The following is a 7,500-nucleotide window of genomic DNA, read 5'->3' as shown; positions in this document are numbered from 1 at the left end:
ATAGATTTTTGTTGGAAAGATACTATAATGGCTAGTCAGTGGTACAACGTGTCTCTGTCACCTCCAGTCCCATCATGCTCTCTGTCACCTCCAGTCCCATCATGCTCTCTGTCACCTCCAGTCCCATCATGCTCTCTGTCACCTCCAGTCCCATCATGCTCTCTGTCACCTCCAGTCCCATCATGCTCTCTGTCACCTCCAGTCCCATCATGCTCTCTGTCACCTCCAGTCCCATCATGCTCTCTGTCACTTCCAGTCCCATCATGCTCTCTGTCACTTCCAGTCCCATCATGCTCTCTGTCTCCTCTGACCAAAGCACAAGGGACATGGATTTAAGGGCCTTCCCCCTCTGAAGGGCCAAAATATGTCTCTCTCTCTCTCTCTCTCTCTCTCTCTCTCTCTCTCTCTCTCTCTCTCTCTCTCTCTCTCTCTCTCTCTCTCTCTCTCTCTCTCTGTCTTTCTCTCTGTCTCTCTCTCTCTCGCTCAATTCAATTCAATTCAAGGGCTTTATTGGCATGGGAAACATGTGTTAACATTGCCAAAGCACTTTTCTCTCTCTCTCTCTCTCTCTCTCTCTCTCTCTCTCTCTCTCTCTCTCTCTCTCTCTCTCTCTCCCTCTCTCTCTCTCTGTGTCTCTCAATGTGATTTACTAGGATCCCATTAGCCGACCCCATTGGCGACAGCCAATCTTTCTGTGGTCTGACATATAACCAAAAACACATTTCAGACAAAAGACTTTACAATTTACACACCTTTAAAACCGTGAACATCTGTCTCAAGGCCGTCAGACTGTTAAACAGCCACCACTCGACAGATTCCACACGGTTCCTCAACCCTGCACCTTAGATGCTGCTGCCCTATAGACACATGGAATGACTAGTCACTTAATAATGTTTACATATTTAGACTTGTTTTTTATATATCTTCAGTTAAGATCAAATAATTACTTACAATGACGGCCTACCGGGCGAACCATGAGTTAACTTCCTTGTTCAGGGGCAGAAAGACAGGTTTTTAACTTGTCAGCTCGGGGGATTCGATCCAGCAACCTTTTGGTTACTGGCCCAATGCTCCACAAGGTTACCTGCCACTTGACTCAAAATTAAAGAAAACCCCTTTAATGAGCATTAATGTCCAAACTTTGGACTGATACTGTATTTAAATATTGTCCTCTGAGGATAATTGTGTCCTTTGTCTAAATCTCCTCTGAGGAGAACTGTGTCTTGTGTCTAAATCTCCTCCTCCAAGGAGAACTGTGTCTTGTGTCTAAATCTCCTCCTCTGAGGAGAACTGTGTCTTGTGTCTAAATCTCCTCCTCTGAGGAGAACCTGTGTCTGGTGTCTAAATCTCCTCCTCTGAGGAGAACTGTGTCTTGTGTCTAAATCTCCTCCTCTGAGGAGAACTGTGTCTGGTGTCTAAATCTCCTCCTCTGAGGAGAACTGTGTCTTGGTGTCTAAATCTCCTCCTCTGAGGAGAACTGTGTCTTGTGTCTAAATCTCCTCCTCTGAGGAGAACTGTGTCTGGTGTCTAAATCTCCTCCTCTGAGGAGAACTGTGTCTTGTGTCTAAATCTCCTCTGGGAGGAGAACTGTGTCTTGTGTCTAAATCTCCTCCTCTGAGGAGAACTGTGTCTTGTGTCTAAATCTCCTCTCTGAGGAGAACTGTGTCTGGTGTCTAAATCTCCTCCTCATGAGGAGAACTGTGTCTTGTGTCTAAATCTCCTCCTCTGAGGAGAACTGTGTCTGGTGTCTAAATCTCCTCCTCTGAGGAGAACTGTGTCTTGTGTCTAAATCTCCTCCTCTGAGGAGAACTGTGTCTTGTGTCTAAATCTCCTCCTCTGAGGAGAACTGTGTCTTGTGTCTAAATCTCCTCCTCTGAGGAGAACTGTGTCTTGTGTCTAAATCTCCTCCTCTGAGGAGAACTGTGTCTGGTGTCTAAATCTCCTCCTCTGAGGAGAACTGTGTCTTGTGTCTAAATCTCCTCCTCTGAGGAGAACTGTGTCTTGTGTCTAAATCTCCTCCTCTGAGGAGAACTGTGTCTGGTGTCTAAATCTCCTCCTCTGAGGAGAACTGTGTCTTGTGTCTAAATCTCCTCCTCTGAGGAGAACTGTGTCTGGTGTCTAAATCTCCTCCTCTGAGGAGAACTGTGTCTGGTGTCTAAATCTCCTCCTCTGAGGAGAACTGTGTCTGGTGTCTAAATCTCCTCCTCTGAGGAGAACTGTGTCTTGTGTCTAAATCTCCTCCTCTGAGGAGAACTGTGTCTTGTGTCTAAATCTCCTCCTCTGAGGAGAACTGTGTCTTGTGTCTAAATCTCCTCCTCTGAGGAGAACTGTGTCTTGTGTCTAAATCTCCTCCTCTGAGGAGAACTGTGTCTTGTGTCTAAATCTCCTCCTCTGAGGAGAACTGTGTCTGGTGTCTAAATCTCCTCCTCTGAGGAGAACTGTGTCTGGTGTCTAAATCTCCTCCTCTGAGGAGAACTGTGTCTTGTGTCTAAATCTCCTCCTCTGAGGACAACTGTGTCTTGTGTCTAAATCTCCTCCTCTGAGGAGAACTGTGTCTTGTGTCTAAATCTCCTCCTCTGAGGAGAACTGTGTCTTGTGTCTAAATCTCCTCCTCTGAGGAGAACTGTGTCTTGTGTCTAAATCTCCTCCTCTGAGGACAACTGTGTCTTGTATCTGTCTAAAAAAATGTTTTATCTTTATTTAACTAGGAATTAAGTTAAGAACAAATTTGTATTTACAATGACGGCCTAGGAACCGTGGGTTAACTGCCTTGTTCAGGGGGCAGAACGACAGATTTTTACCTTGTCAGCTCGGGGGATATGATCTTGCAACCTTTCGGTGACGAGCACCAACACTCTAAGCCACTTGTCTATCTGCCGCCCCCCCCTATCTAAAACTTGTCCTCCGGGGAGAACTTCGATGTCATCTATATGGATGGATGATCTCCGTGGTAACTTGTGTGTGTTCAGGGGTGTCCTCTGAAGAATGTTGTTCTTCTCTCTGTTGTGCCGTGTAGCTCCGCCCCCTCAGGTCGTCACAGATGGGACCTCCTTCCTAGATGGGTGTTGACTGGTTCAATCTAATTGGATATCTTGGTTTTGTTTATCTTTGGTTTGTTCTGGGGACTTGTCAACAATAGATTTGATTTTTTTTTTTTTAAATCAGATGTGGTATAATTCAAGTATTTTCTTATTCCTGTTGGAATAAGCTGGAATAAGGTTGAATGAAATGCTTCCTTCGTCCTAATGAAGGCTGAATTACTTCTGCTGAGCAGGTCTGATTAGTTCATGTTTTGTCTTGGACGGTAACCTGAGGATCTGTCTAGATCAGGGATGGGGGGGGCAACAATCTGAAGTCATCATGACTTATAGGATGGGGGGGGACAACAATCTGAAGTCATCATGACTTATAGGATGGGGGGACAACAATCTGATGTCATCATGACTTATAGGATGGGGGGGACACAACAATCTGAAGTCATCATGACTTATAGGATGGGGGGGACAACAATCTGAAGTCATCATGACTTATAGGATGGGGGGGAACAACAATCTGAAGTCATCATGACTTATAGGATGGGGGGGGGGCAACAATCTGAAGTCATCATGACTTATAGGATGGGGGGACACAGCAATCTGAAGTCATCATGACTTATAGGATGGGGGACACAACAATCTGAAGTCATCATGACTTATAGGATGGGGGGGACACAACAATCTGAAGTCATCATGACTTATAGGATGGGGGGCACAACAATCTGAAGTCATCATGACTTATAGGATGGGGGGGGGACACAACAATCTGAAGTCATCATGACTTATAGGATGGGGGGACAACAATCTGAAGTCATCATGACTTATAGGATGGGGACACAACAATCTGAAGTCATCATGACTTATAGGATGGGGGGACACAACAATCTGAAGTCATCATGACTTATAGGATGGGGGGGGACAACAATCTGAAGTCATCATGACTTATAGGATGGGGGGACACAACAATCTGAAGTCATCATGACTTATAGGATGGGGGGCACACAATCTGAAGTCATCATGACTTATAGGATGGGGGGGGACACAACAATCTGAAGTCATCATGACTTATAGGATGGGGGGACACACAATCTGAAGTCATCATGACTTATAGGATGGGGGGACACAACAATCTGAAGTCATCATGACTTATAGGATGGGGGGACAATCTGAAGTCATCATCTGATGGGGGAGTCATCATGACTTATAGGATGGGGGACACAACAATCTGAAGTCATCATGACTTATAGGATGGGGGACACAACAATCTGAAGTCATCATGACTTATAGGATGGGGGACAAACAATCTGAAGTCATCATGACTTATAGGATGGGGGCACAACAATCTGAAGTCATCATGACTTATAGGATGGGGGGGACACAACAATCTGAAGTCATCATGACTTATAGGATGGGGGACACAACAATCTGAAGTCATCATGACTTATAGGATGGGGGGACACAACAATCTGAAGTCATCATGACTTATAGGATGGGGGACACAACAATCTGAAGTCATCATGACTTATAGGATGGGGGGGACACACAATCTGAAGTCATCATGACTTATAGGATGGGGGGGGGGGCAACAATCTGAAGTCATCATGACTTATAGGATGGGGGGGACACAACAATCTGAAGTCATCATGACTTATAGGATGGGGGACACAACAATCTGAGTCATCATGACTTATAGGATGGGGGGACACAACAATCTGAAGTCATCATGACTTATAGGATGGGGGAGCAACAATCTGAAGTCATCATGACTTATAGGATGGGGGGACACAACAATCTGAAGTCATCATGACTTATAGGATGGGGGGACACAACAATCTGAAGTCATCATGACTTATAGGATGGGGGGACACAACAATCTGAAGTCATCATGACTTATGGGATGGGGGGACACAACAATCTGAAGTCATCATGACTTATAGGATGGGGGGACAACAATCTGAAGTCATCATGACTTATAGGATGGGGGGGGACACAACAATCTGAAGTCATCATGACTTATAGGATGGGGGGACACAACAATCTGAAGTCATCATGACTTATAGGATGGGGGACACAACAATCTGAAGTCATCATGACTTATAGGATGGGGCACAACAATCTGAAGTCATCATGACGTATAGGATGGGGGGGACACAACAATCTGAAGTCATCATGACTTATAGGATGGGGGGACACAACAATCTGAAGTCATCATGACTTATAGGATGGGGGGACAACAATCTGAAGTCATCATGATTTATAGGATGGAGGGGGACACAACAATCTGAAGTCATCATGACTTATAGGATGGGGGGACAACAATCTGAAGTCATCATGACTTATAGGATGGGGGGGACAACAATCTGAAGTCATCATGACTTATAGGATGGGGACACAACAATCTGAAGTCATCATGACTTATAGGATGGGGGACACAACAATCTGAAGTAATCATGACTTATAGGATGGGGGAAGTCACAACAATCTGGAAGTCATCATGACTTATAGGATGGGGGGGGACACAACAATCTGAAGTCATCATGACTTATAGGATGGGGGGGGACAACAATCTGAAGTCATCATGACTTATAGGATGGGGGGACACAACAATCTGAAGTCATCATGACTTATAGGATGGGGGGACACAACAATCTGAAGTCATCATGACTTATAGGATGGGGGGACACAACAATCTGAAGTCATCATGACTTATAGGATGGGGGGACACACAATCTGAAGTCATCATGACTTATAGGATGGGGGGGGACAACAATCTGAAGTCATCATGACTTATAGGATGGGGGGGACACAACAATCTGAAGTCATCATGACTTATAGGATGGGGGGGGACACAACAATCTGAAGTCATCATGACTTATAGGATGGGGGCAAACAATCTGAAGTCATCATGACTTATAGGATGGGGGGACAACAATCTGAAGTCATCATGACTTATAGGATGGGGGGACAACAATCTGAAGTCATCATGACTTATAGGATGGGGGGACACAGCAATCTGAAGTCATCATGACTTATAGGATGGGGGGGACAACAATCTGAAGTCATCATGACTTATAGGATGGGGGGACAACAATCTGAAGTCATCATGACTTATAGGATGGGGGGGGACACAACAATCTGAAGTCATCATGACTTATAGGATGGGGGGACACAACAATCTGAAGTCATCATGACTTATAGGATGGGGGGACACAACAATCTGAAGTCATCATGACTTATAGGATGGGGGGGGGACAACAATCTGAAGTCATCATGACTTATAGGATGGGGGGGGACAACAATCTGATGTCATCATGACTTATAGGATGGGGGGGGACAACAATCTGAAGTCATCATGACTTATAGGATGGGGGGGGACAACAATCTGAAGTCATCATGACTTATAGGATGGGGGACACTACAATCTGAAGTCATCATGACTTATAGGATGGGGGGGGACAACAATCTGAAGTCATCATGACTTATAGGATGGGGGGACACAACAATCTGAAGTCATCATGACTTATAGGATGGGGGGGACACACAATCTGAAGTCATCATGACTTATAGGATGGGGGGACACAACAATCTGAAGTCATCATGACTTATAGGATGGGGGACACAACAATCTGAAGTCATCATGACTTATAGGATGGGGGGACACAACAATCTGAAGTCATCATGACTTATAGGATGGGGGACACAACAATCTGAAGTCATCATGACTTATAGGATGGGGGACACAACAATCTGAAGTCATCATGACTTATAGGATGGGGGGACACAACAATCTGAAGTCATCATGACTTATAGGATGGGGGACAACAATCTGAAGTCATCATGACTTATAGGATGGGGGGGGGACACAAAATCTTAAGTCACAACAATGATTTATATAGGATGGGGGGACAACAATCTGAAGTCATCATGACTTATAGGATGGGGGACACAACAATCTGAAGTCATCATGACTTATAGGATGGGGGGGGGACTTATAGGATGGGGGGGACACAACAATCTGAAGTCATCATGACTTATAGGATGGGGGGGCAACAATCTGAAGTCATCATGACTTATAGGATGGGGGGACAACAATCTGAAGTCATCATGACTTATAGGATGGGGGGACACAACAATCTGAAGTCATCATGACTTATAGGATGGGGGGACAACAATCTGAAGTCATCATGACTTATAGGATGGGGGGACAACAATCTGAAGTCATCATGACTTATAGGATGGGGGACAACAATCTGAAGTCATCATGACTTATAGGATGGGGGGGCAACAATCTGAAGTCATCATGACTTATAGGATGGGGGCAACAATCTGAAGTCATCATGACTTATAGGATGGGGGGACACAACAATCTGAAGTCATCATGACTTATAGGATGGGGGGGACACAACAATCTGAAGTCATCATGACTTATAGGATGGGGGGGGGGACAACAATCTGAAGTCATCAT

The sequence above is a fragment of the Oncorhynchus masou genome, chromosome 14 (assembly GCF_036934945.1).
Source record: "Oncorhynchus masou masou isolate Uvic2021 chromosome 14, UVic_Omas_1.1, whole genome shotgun sequence".
NCBI classification, from domain to species: domain Eukaryota; kingdom Metazoa; phylum Chordata; class Actinopteri; order Salmoniformes; family Salmonidae; genus Oncorhynchus; species Oncorhynchus masou.
The sequence above is the reverse complement of the archived record's forward strand: the minus strand, read 5'-3'. Positions refer to the sequence as shown.